At 39.0% G+C, this 13,064-nt stretch overlaps 1 long non-coding RNA gene across 1 annotated transcript in view; it reads right to left on the bottom strand.

Moving 5' to 3' along the window:
• LOC140481284 (uncharacterized) overlaps positions 1-12,505 on the bottom strand; it is a 109,867-nt gene extending 97,362 nt beyond the window's left edge. The window contains exon 1 of the long non-coding RNA XR_011961493.1: positions 12,392-12,505. This is a non-coding gene — a long non-coding RNA (uncharacterized lncRNA). The remainder of the gene's footprint in view (positions 1-12,391) is intronic.
• Between the last annotated feature and the right edge of the window lie 559 nt (positions 12,506-13,064).

Here is a 13,064-nt window from a genome sequence, read left to right as displayed (position 1 = left end):
CCCGCTACAGGTAAGTAATTTTGAAACAAACTGTCTTACCTTAGCTGTAGTCTCCCGGGTTCGCTTTTCCTCGGCCGCTGCTCCCACTCAAATGAGATGACGACTCTGTCTGTCCTAGCTTTTAGCTTCCAGCCTAACTCCTTGAGCTCTTGAATGACCTCCCCACCCCTCTTCCTACCTATGTCGTTGGTGCAAATAGGAAGACCAGATCTACACACAAGACTCTCTGAATGGTCTCAGCAAGGCTCTGAAGAATTGCAGTAAGGCATTCCTTCATCTGTACACTTTCTTATGTGCTTAGCACTTTGAGGAATCACCTGACAGACCACCACGTACCACCGAAAGGCCACCATGCAGTGTCGAGAGACCGCCACACTGGGCCACTGAGAAATTGCCAAGCCAGTCCGAGAGACCGCCACACTGGGCCACTGAGAAATTGCCAAGCCTGTCCGGGAGGCCGCCACACTGAGTCAACAGTCCGCCATGCCTGGCCAAGAATTGAGATGTCACACCGAGACTTAGCTGTGCAGTGCAGAACATCCATCACACTGGGCTGATAGACCGCGATGCTAGGCTGAATGGCTGCCATGCCGGGCCAAGCGTCCACCACCCTGGGCTGAGCATCTGTCCCCTGGGCTCAGCGTCCACCACACTAGACCGGGAGGTTGCCATACCAAGCCAGGAGACTGCTCCTTCAGGCCAGGTGGCCACTTCACCAGGAATGCAATGAGTCCGTGTCCAGAGTCAGAGGCCGGGAATCTGTGACTGGAGTCTGTGGCCAGGAGCAGAAAGAAGAGAGAAGAAAAAAATATACACAAAAGAGTAGAAAAAAGAGAGAAAGAAAGAGAAAAGGAAATGGACAGAGTGGACGAACTCTGTCTGATGTGTCCGGCTCCGCCGCTATCCTGGACAACCTTATAGAGGTTTATAAAATCATAAAGAGCATGGATAGAATGATTAGCCAAGGTCTTTTTCCCAGGGGAGTCCAAAACTAGAGGGCATAGATTTAAGGTGAGAGGGGAAAGATTTAAAAGGGATCTGAAGGGCAACTTTTTCACACAGAGGGTGCTGTGTATATGGAATGAGCTGCCAGAAGAAGTGTTTGGGACTGGTACAATTATAGCATTTAAAAGACCGCTGGATGAGTACATAAATAGAAAGGGTGGGAAGTGATATGGGCCAAATGCTGGCAATTAGTATTACATTAATTCAGGCTATCTGGTCGGCATGGACAAGTTGAACTGAAGGGTCTGGTTCCATGTTGTACAACTCTATGACTCTACAAATGATGAATAGTTGGAGGAGGCACTGGTCACTCGCTGGCCACTCAGAAAAAAGAAATCTTTGTTTCCTGCCTGTCAACCAGTTCTCTATCCATGTCAGGATACTATCCCCAATCCCATGCACTTTAATTTTATGTCTTAATCTCTTACGTTGTACCTATTGAAAGCTTTCAGAAAGTCCAAATAAATCACCCTCACAAGCTCCCCCTTATCAAATCTACTGGTTACATCTGTAAAACCTCTAGTAGATTTCTTAAGCATGATATCCCTTTTGTAAATCCATGATAACATGATTTGACCCATTACTGTTTTCCAAGTTCTTTGTTATTAAATCTTTATAATAGACTGCAATATTAACCACATTACCGATGTCAGGCTAGTCTGTCATCATCCTTTTTTAAATTATGGGGTTACTTTAGCTACCTTTCAAATCATAGGAAATTTTCCAGAGTCTGTAGTATCTTGAAAGTTGATGACTAATTAATTCACTACTTCTAGTACCATATCCTTCAGTATGCTGAGATATGAATTTTTGGGCCCTGTTGATTTATTGGTCTTCAATCCCATATATTTCACAAACACCATTTCCTTACTAATACTGATTTCCTTCAATCTCTCCCTCTCACTAGACCCTGAGCTGCCCAATATTTTGTGATATTATTTATGTCTTCATTTGTGAAACAGAATCAAAGTATGTATTTAATAAGTATCATCTCTTTGATCCTCCTTATAATTTTATTCCATTTCTGATTGTAAGGAACCGTAATTTGTCTTCATCAATTTTTTTTCTCTCTAAATACCTGTAGAAGTTTTTATATTACCCATAACCTTACTCATTTACTCTATTTTCCTTCTCTTAATCCACTCCTTTGTTGTCCTTTGCTGAAATCTAAATTGTTCCCTATCCATAGGTCTGCAGCTTTCCAGGGAAAATCTGTATGTCCCTTCTTTGGATCTAGTACTATCACCAATCTCTCTTGTTAGCCATGATTGGGCTACTTTTCCCATTTTATTTTTCTGCCAGACAAGAATGAACAATCATTCAGTTCATCCATGCATTCATTACATTTTGCCACCATGTATCTAACGTCATCTCTTTAAGTAATGTGACCTAATTTATCACAGCTAGCTCATGCCTCGTAGCATCATAGTTTCCTTTATTATGACACAACACCCCATAACTGACTTGTTCTCCAGTTGGCTCCTCAGCATTTCGCTCTAGAACATCATCCCATACACACTCCCAGAATTCCTCTTCTATGGCATTGATTTGATTTAACAAATCTATGTGCAGATTAACGTGGCATATAATTACAGCTGTAACTTAATTGCTTGTGTCTCTAAATTCCTGCTTAATGTCTTTCCCAGCATAACCACTACAGTTTGGAGGCTCCACTAAAACATAGTAGGCCTTGCGGATGGAAGCCCTCTGTGAAGCTCAATGAAAATGATTCTTCCTCCAAATGTTGTCAAATTCAACTGGTGGATTATTATGCTGATTGATTTGATTACATCTCCCATAGCATTCATTATGCTGAGCATTCACCAAAGACAAGTGTATGACTGTTTACAAATTCACATCAGAGTCTGAAATAACTAAAGCTGTGCACTTGCAAAAGCTATATTCATTGTCTGCTAAAATACTCCCCCTTCTCCTGTATTAACATACAGATGGAATCCACAGTTCGCTAAAAGTGACAACATGGGTTGCCGAGGTGATTAAGAAGGCACATGACATGCTTGCCATCATTGGCTGGGGCCTGGAGTGCAAGAGTTGGCAAATCATATTGCCGCTATATAAACTTTTGTTAGGCCGCATTTGAAGCATTGTGTGCAGTTTTGGTTGCCACACTACCAGAAGGATGTAGAAGCTTTGGAGAGAGTGCAGAGAAGGTTCACCAGGATGTTGCCAGTCTCAAGGGCAAAGGCCATAAGGAAAGGTGAAAATGACTAGGATTGTTTTCACTGGAAAGATGGTGGCTGACAGGAGACCTAATGAAGGTATTATGAGAGGCAGAGATAGGGTGAATAGTCAGAGGTGTTTTCCCAGGGTTGAAGTTTCAATTACAAAGGGGCACATGTTCAAGGTGAGGGGGAAAGTTTAAGAGAGATGTGCAAGGGAAGGTTTTTATGCAGATAACGGTAGTGAACTGGAATGCACTGCCAGAAGAGGTGGTGGAAGCAGGTACGTTGGCAATATTTAAGATGTACCTGGATGGGTATATGAATAGGAAGGGAATAGAGGGACACAGACCAAAAAAGGGACAGAGGTTTGTTTTTAAATTCATTTTGGGCATGATGATGGGCACAGACTTGGAGGGCCGAAGGGACTGTTCCTGTGCTGTACTTCTCTTTTGATCTTTTGTTCTTTTCGTTCTCCACTCTACTAAGTCAATTTATAATGAAGCATGCTGTTCAAAGCTTTGACACAAAGCAGTTTTGTTTGCACACCATTTCATGTTAAATAAATCAAGTATCATATATGACAAGCTGAATAGTAGAGATATGAGGCTGGCAACCACACCTTCCCCAAATATTTGGTTGTTTTGTCGACATTTAAAACTAACCTCATGGGAAGTTACACACTCAGAAACATGAACAGATGTGGCGCTGAAGCAAACTATTTCAAGATTATACTAACTGCTAACATAATTCATTTGCTGAAAACATAAAACTTTCCCTAGCATCTTTAGATAATTAAATTCACCTTTTAAGATCATTCACAATATTGATTAGAATGCCACATCTAAACATGGAAGATCTGCATTTAGCAGACTTTGAGAGTTCAGAGGATAGCAGATAGGTGGTGACAAACTATTCTGATTTGATAGCATGAAGCCTAGCAGACCTTACCTCTCCGACATCATCTGCAAAGTCACAGTCATTGTTCTACCTGAATCCAGCATTAAGTAAAAGCTGAAGTCCTCTTGTGGTGTAGTGGTAGTGTACATACTTCTGAGCCAGGAGGTCCAGGTTCAAGTCCTGCTTGCTACAGAGATGGGTAGGAGGCCATGAGAGGAACCAAACACTTGAATAAAGCGACTCAGGAGGACATCCTCAAGGGAACCTTAACCCAATTGTAACTCCAGCTTCCAACCAGAAAGGAACAGTTGTGCAAGAGCATTTGGTCCTCAGTGTGGCCACCAGCACAGGATATCTGTCTCTGGTGCCTTTCTAGTCAGCAGGAGTCTGGATCAGTATCAATTTCACTGTAGTACATAGGAACAGAAGAAGGCTATTCAGCACATCAAGCATGGCCCACCATTCAAAACAATCGTGGCTGATCAAACACTTCTATTATTTTTATTCAACCCATCCCCAAAACCATGCATATCACTGGTAATCAGAAATTTAACATTCTCTACCACAAACATACTCAAAGACTTCAGTTTCCACAACCCTCTTTGGTAGATAAAAAAAATTCTTATCTCTGATCTTAGTAACATTTCCTGACTTGAAACTGTTCCCACTTGTTCTGGACTCCCCAACTCAGGCAACCATTTTAACTACCTCAACCCTGTCCATTTTTTAGGTCTTCTTGCAATTTTCAATGGGATCACCTCTCATTTTTTGTACATTGGGGAATAGAGGCCCAGTTTGTCCAATCTCTCTTCATAAGACAGTTGTGCCATTCCGGGCACAAGTTTTATGAACCTTTATTGTTCTCCCTCCATGGCAATATATCTTTCCTGAGGTGGCAAGTCCAAAACTGTACACAACACTCCAAATGCTATCTAACCAAGCTCCTATACACTTGAAGCAACTCTGTACTATTCCTATATTCAAAAATAATCTTGCAATAAATGCTAACATTCCATTAACCTTCCTAATAGCTTGCTACACTTGCACGTTAGCTTTCAATGACTTATTGACCAGGACACTGTGCTCCCTCAATACATCTATACTTTGCAACCTCTTAGCTTTTAAGAAATTCTCTGCACATTTGCTCCTGCTTTGAAAAACAGCAGCAAACACAATTTGCTGCCAACAATTCATACCACTTCCCAATCACAGAAACTGATCCATCAGTCCAACCTGTCTGTGCTGACCAGGTTTCCTGAATTAAACTAGTTCCATTTTCCTGCATTTAGCTGATATCCCTCTAAACCATTCCAATTCATTTATCTATCGTAATATCTTTTAAATGTTGTAACTGTACCTGCATCCCCACATCCTCTGGCAGTTCATTTCATATACGAGCCACCCCCGAGAGAAAAAGTTGTTCCCCTGGTCCCTTTTAATTTTTCTTCTCTCACTTTAAAAATATGCCCCCTAGTTTTGAATTCCCCCATCCTAAGAAAATAAAAAGTCCTTCACTATTCACCTTATCAATGCCTCTCTTGATATTGTAAGCCCCTATTAGGTCACCCTTCAACCACCTAAGCTCCACTGAAAAATGTCTCAATCTAGCCAGCCTTTCCTTATAATTCAAACCCTCCAGTCATGGCCAGATCCTGGTAAATTTTATCTGAACCCTCTCCTGTCACTGCTGGTCACAGATCTCCAGTCCTAAAAAAACAACCCTCCACCACCTACCGTCAAGCCAATTTGAATTGAATTAGCTTTATTGCCGCATGTACTCGAATGAGTTCAGTGAAAAGTTTACAAGTCACCACATACAGTGTCATCTTAGGTACAAGGTACCTAGGTACAGATTCTTTAGTATAAGTTCTTGGGGGAAAAAAAATTGAAAAATTAAAGAAATAAAAAATCCATCATTATAGATTGTAGGAATAAATTTAAAAATAAATAAACAGTTCAGAATAACAGTTGTTCCAACCAAGTCCATGCTGATATCTAGCCTCCAATCCAGGCTGGGCTTTGACTCCAGATTGCGTTGGGCTTCACCTTGAGGCTCTTGAGGCTGAGAGACTGCTCTGGAATCACTACAAAGCTGGAAGTCCACACTAAAAGTTTGTATCCAGTTGGCAAGTTCTTCCTGAATCCCATGTAATCTAACTTTACTAATTAGTCTATCATGCAGAACCTTGTCAAAGGCTTTACTAAAGTCCTTATGCAGGGACTTTCTACACAGTCCATGTACCTGAGTGGCAGGTACTTAATTCCAGTCATTGTTTTGAATCCCATATTTAAAAATGTAAGAGAAAAAATTATCCTTCATCGAGATACTTCATTGATTTTTTTTACCTTGCAAAAATATTAACACACTAGATCTAGTTTATATGCACATAAAATTTTATTGAGATTGAGACTACATCAAAGATTGGGAACTGGGATGAATTATCTGTATCGTGTGTCACTTCAAAAACTTGCATGTCCACTTTTGACAGTTCATCACATTGATGGTTTGAGTTTCAACAGAAGCACATGTTAACTGTTCCCCAGGCATTCCTACGATTCATTCATCCACTATTGTCAGTCCAATCCTGTCTTGTGCTGTGATGTCCAGGGCTGCGAAAGGTGTATTAATCTTCATTCTTCTTTGAACTCCTTTGTCTGCTCCGAGTGTCTGGATGATCTTGAAATGTGCTAATCATTCAGTATTTGATTCTTTTTGACATTGTGGAATATGTTATTTGTTCTGAAAATTACTGTTTTCTAGGAAAGAATTTAAGGTGGCAATCATATGACGCAACAATCCAACAGAAAATCTCTCTTTGAATATCCACCTCCAGGTAGAACCAGGAGCCTATCCATGTGTTACATCTGAGCACAACCCAGCAATTTAAATGCCAACACTGAAGCAGGGGATCTTTAAATTCAATTTCTTCAATCTTATAGTTTGCAAAAGTCTGTGATATATTCCTCCACAGAGTGGCCTTCTAACTTCAAAATCTATCAAAGTCAAATCCTACCTCATATCCAATAAATCATTTTTATTGCAAATTTCATTGTTGAATCCTATTGCAAGAACCAAACCACCTCCAGTATCAAAACTAATGATTATTCACCTCACAAAATACCTCGTATCGGATTTTCCTTTTGTAGAATGATAAGGCCATACCTAGTTTCATCCTTGATAGGGATATAACCTTTGTCCACATATACATTCTCACCATTCATGTTTTATTGTTCAAATTCTAAGAAGATAAGAGGTTAATCATACCCTAACAATTTACATGGGTTTTTTTAATCATTGTTTAAAAATGTCACTATGACTACAATCTTCAATTTGTAGTTTTCTTAGTTTCTAACCTTCACCTTTAGGCAACCATCATAGATTACAATGTTATAGTGATAATAACTGGGGAATGCATCAGAGGACTCCACATCATCCAAGACACATGGAGTATACCATCATTGAATAATCAAACCACTGCAATGAATTTCTCAAAGGCTGAATTTCTTCCTTACTTTTCAAAGACCCTCATTGTTGACTGTCTTAGTAAAGTCAATAAACTGGATATATGATCTGTTCTTGGATTTCTCTTGGATCTCTCCAAGTGCAAACAACTTAACAGTATTCTTCTGAAACTCCACTGACTCTTTGATAACTGAGCTTAAGTGAATTGCTACACAAAGCACTTCAGAAAGATTCTGGTGAAGATTCCTCCAGTGATAGAGAGAAATGAAATTCTTCTCGGGTTGTCCCAAGATTGGTGAAATCGATGGAGACAGCTTTGTCTCCTCCCCTCAGATTGAAAGAATGTCCTGAGTTTCTTGACCAGGCTTTGAACACAGGTAGACATCAGCTGGGATAGCATCAACTTCTTGGAGCTAGAAGTTTGATTATGTTAATTGTTTCTAGCAAATAAGAAATTCATCATGACAGCACATGATGGCAACCTTCTTCAGTGATGGATGAAGGCTAATTGATGATGTAATTCAGTGCTTTATTGATTTTTCAAGAATTTGAAATCCTTTGGCATATATTGTTGACCCATCAGTACTAAGAATTAATGACAAATAGGCAGACTACCAAACTTTATCTCTTTTGATCCTTGTGATCTGCTTAAGACTTAAGTTTGACTGCTTTCCAATTCAGCGAAGGGTGTTGCATTTTTCTTTCCTTGCATTACACTTTCCTACAGATGATTTGGCAGGCACTGAACTTCGTTACTGATGGAAAAAGTGAGGACTGCAGATGCTGGAGATCAGAGTCAAGAGTGCGGTGCTGGAAAAGGACAGCAGGTCAGGCGGCATCCAAGGAGCAGGAGTATCAACGTTTCGGGCATAAGCTCCTTGGACGCTGCCTGAACTGCTATGCTTTTCCAGCACCAAACTCTCGACTGCAATGCTGATGACCTCTCATTGAGGTAAACCTATAGAGGCAATGTTTTTCCTCCTTTAATTTTCAATCTTAATGCTTCAAGAGGATGGACTATTATCCTAAACTATGGCTTGAACTTTCAATTTTTGATATGGGTATCAAGGGTCTGGGAAATTCTGACTTTGGTAGTAGCACTTCTTGAGAAAATGCATTCAACAACATGATTTTCATTGTTGTTGGGAACGATCTGCATGCCTGAGATCAGCCTATGCCACATTCAATGGCAATGACATGGACTGCCGAGTGTCAATTGCTGGGGCAAACTGGTTCAAAGGACAACTTTGATTCTTTAGGTCCCAGTGTGTTACTAGATATTAGGTCCTTTAGCCCTCAACCCTGAGCTACCATAAAAATTGCAAGGAGGTAAGTGATCCCTGTGCCACATTGGAACTGTTCTGGTTCACCAGTGAAAATTGTGAACTCTAAAATGTGGAGCACAGCACCAGAACCAGGTTTCAACCATCATTGTTAAAGGATCACAGAGTTTCTCACTCCACAAAAATGTAGCCATACTTCCCTGAAGGTCATCTTGGACATCCTAAATGAAGTGAATGTCTATTTTTGCGATGCACAGACAGCTCTCATGTTTCTCAGACTGAGATCTGTTCACATTATAGCCTACTTGTGCTGTGATGTGTACACTTCTGAACAATCTTCCCTGAGGGCACTGAATGTGATAAATATTGATGTTTAACTTTGAAACACTAACACTTTGCTCCACCTCTGTGAAACTTGGAATATGTACCAGCATGATGTCAAAAAACATAATCACTTTCACTTGTATGTCTTCGAAAGCTTCTAAAGGTTAGACAGAATGAAAAAAAAACACCAGACATTGAATTGTTCACTATGAAAATGTCATGAAAAGCATCCTTTCCCTGTTCAGCTGGGCAACCCATGATTTGGGCTGGTCTGGTAGCCAGAATGCAAGATGTTCACTTACCAAAACAAATCTTCTATGTAGAATTTGAGTCTGCATGCACTCATATGCTAATCAAAGTGATATAAAGACATTCTAAAGGCTTCACATAGGAGTTTAGTTATCAATTAGAAGGTTCCTGGGAGAAACTTGCCCAGGTTTGCAACATCTGGTGCAATCAAGTAAAAATGGTGCAACTTCCTTTAAAAGAAACTGCATATCAGCAGCAGAGAAAAAACACAAGAAATTCCCAGCCAATAGCTTGTCTGCAATATCCTGTCTTGCTTGCAAGACCTTTTGTACACATATACACCTTAACTATAAACTACATGTTCAGCAAAACCCTGCTAGGCGCCTCAAAGGAGGCAAAAGGATAAATAGACATTTCTTCAAGCCAGTCTTTACTTGGTATAGACTTTTTCCAGAATTAAACTTTATAGAATTACCTCCTAATACATTCCCCACCCTGTGTCAATAAGTGTCTTGTTACATTCATTTGAAGAATAAGTTAAGTTGAAAATCAAATTGAATTAACTGAAGAACTGTAACAAAAAGCCACATTGAAAGGAAACTCGCAGTTAACCTGAACTAACATTTTGGGTAGGGGGTTGTGAACAGTTACCGCCTTGCAGTAAACACCAGTTGTGGAAGGCTTGAAAATGACTTTTACTACTCTTTTGAAGTGAATATAGCCAAATTAAATATAATTATTGAATGGCAGCCCCTTAAAGGGGCAGATGTTTCATTATATATGATTAAGATATTTCCTAATCAGCCTATTCAGGGATCTTATTACATACCTCTGTGATAGGTATGACTTGAACCCAAGTCTTCTTGCTCAGAGATAGGGATATTACCACTTCATCACAAGAGACCTATAGTATTCAAAGATCTTTATAATCAACCTGTTAGGATACGTTATGAAACATGTTAGAGCAGATGGGACTTGAACTCAGGCCCTCTGGCCCATAAGTGAGAGCACTACTATTACAGCACAGGAACTCCAATATATATTCAAAATATTTTCTATTCAACACGTTCATAGATGTTATTACACACCAGTGGTGCAGCTGCAACTTCAATCTGGGCCTCCTTGCTCACAGGTAGGTCACAACCATTGCATCACACCCTCAAACCCAAGATATATTCAAATAACCATCCAATCAATGTCCTCCGCCTATATATGCTTAACCTTAATTGATACAATGAACTCTTCTCAATTCTCCCTCAGAGAACAATCCCTTCATCCTTAAGAACCAGTCAAGTGAACCTTTGTTGAACTCTCTATAAGACAAGTATAACCTCCTTTAGATAAGGAAACCAAACATTTGCACAGTAATCCAGCTGTGGCCTCACAAATGTCTTGTAAAATTCTAGTAAGATTTCTTTCCTGTAATCCTTTTGTAACAAAACACACCAGTTGCCTCCTCACACTAGTTGCACTTGTACGATCTGCCTGTAGAACACATAAGATAACACCTTTTGCTGTAGAGGTCGTTCGAATATAATGCGCATTTCATCAACGCGAATTCGCTGTAATACAATTGGGGACACTGTTCCTTAAGTGTGAACTTTTAAAATGTATGTTGGCTCTAAAGTGATTATATTGCCAATACTTTAAGCATAGTTTGTAAAGTACCATGTTTCGATAATGTGGGGTTGCACTAGAATGCGACCATCACATTATAGAAGAATTGAAATAGTGGGATTATGTTTGCAACTTCTCAATCCTGGTGAATTATTCTAAAAATTAAGGAAGTCTGAAAGATTAAAGTCAATGGATGCATTCTCTCCAGACCAACCTCTGTTAAATTCCTGAGGACAACTTATTAAGTTCAAGGGATTTATTAGTATATAGTTTCAGTAGCTCATTTCCACTAGACCAATGATCTTCCATTATTTCCTAAACGTTTTTGTATCTTCTACTGTAAAGTAAGGTACAAAGTGTTATTTTAACACTCATTTTCTTATTCCCGATTATAGTTTGATCTGTCTCACTCTCTAATGAGACCACATTTACTTTCACTAATCATTTCATATTACATACATATGTATTTTGCTCGTCTATTTTCATAATTTTTGTTCTTCACTACCAACTTCTTGATCTCCTTTCTTTAAATGTTTACATTGTCACAATCTGAAGACTCGTTTTGGCAACATTCATAAATTGGGTGATGAAATTATTGAAAATATGGTAGTACAGAAATTCAAACTGACCTTTCAAGTAATTCTGATTGTTACCTCATTGGGGAAGGTGAGGACACATTACGTTTTCACACGCAATTTTGCAAGAGTAAACAATGTTGCTTTAAGTTTATGTAAAAAGTTTTCTGTCTTGCCTCCCACTTTAAGATCAAGCATTAAGATTAGATTAGATTCCCTACAGTGCAGAAACAGGCCCTTAAGCCAGAAGCCCACAGGTCCTGAATTGGAGGTAGAGAATATGGTTATGAAAATGCTGGAATTCATGTGAATGTATACAAATATATTAAAGCTGTGTTGTTTTGTAAGTGTGTTATGACAAAAATAAGGCCAAAAGAAGACATCCAAACGAACATGGAACTAAAATTAAAGATCAATTTAGAAACAAGTTCAATGAATGCTGACAAGCTTTTGTGTAGAAAATAAACCACTAAACAGAACTTGTTAGTTGCCTTGCAAAGTTACACATAACAGATTATATATTCACGAAAGCAGTTCCAATAAATTAGAAACTTGGAAGAATAATCATTTTAGTTACGTAAGTAATTATCTCTTCCCACTGAAAAACATCAACATTTCAAGGAATAAATAGCTCTTGTGCCTTCATTTTGAAATAACTTCTTGCTCTGTTAGATTTGGTGGAATTAAATTATTTATATGAGTTGAGAATTTTTTTTCGATTATTCCAGTAGAAATTCACCAAATTAAAATAATTAAATCTCCATATCATTCTGTTATTAATAAAGCACATCTAACCTGCTGACGCTGGGATCTTTCTTCTCTCTCCTCTATGTTTGTAGTCCCGGCAGCAGTTTCTGGTTAATCTCTTCATGTGTGCATAAGTTTTCATGGCCGTATCAGACAAAACAGTGTACAGCCTGGATTGCTGTTCTCCCTTGAGTGTCCCCAGAGATTGGGCCTAGCTGGACTGGCCTTGCAGATGTCTAAATGATTAAATAATGGCAGGGCTGGATCACTTCACTACATCCAGCGTTCTATCAAATGTGTAGTTTGTGACCATTTGTTAAAAGTAGAATGTTGCACTTAATTGAAGATTGACAATAAGTATTCATTGGAAATGAAAGAAACACTCCTGTTCTTTGTTGCCATTCAGAGATCTTTGTAAAAAGTGCAACATGTAAAAATAAAAGTAAAAACTCCACACTACTTCATTTTAAAATGCCTTTCACTTTAATGTGTCCTATGTTATTGTATTTTTTAGCAATGTCACATTCTAAAGTAAGCTTCAACATTTCTTTATAAGCAAGACTTTACCATCTGGTAATTTTAAAGAATTCTTATTTCTCTCGAAGTAATTCTCCACTGCTTTTGTATTATGGTTACAAACTCCCCAAAAAATTATGGTATATGAATAAACTGTAGACTGAAATTGGCTAAAGAAACACTTAACAGTCTGGACTAGGATACA

This window comes from Chiloscyllium punctatum, chromosome 9 (assembly GCF_047496795.1).
Source record: "Chiloscyllium punctatum isolate Juve2018m chromosome 9, sChiPun1.3, whole genome shotgun sequence".
Taxonomy (NCBI): Eukaryota; Metazoa; Chordata; class Chondrichthyes; order Orectolobiformes; family Hemiscylliidae; genus Chiloscyllium; species Chiloscyllium punctatum.
The sequence above is the reverse complement of the archived record's forward strand: the minus strand, read 5'-3'. Positions and strand labels throughout refer to the sequence as shown.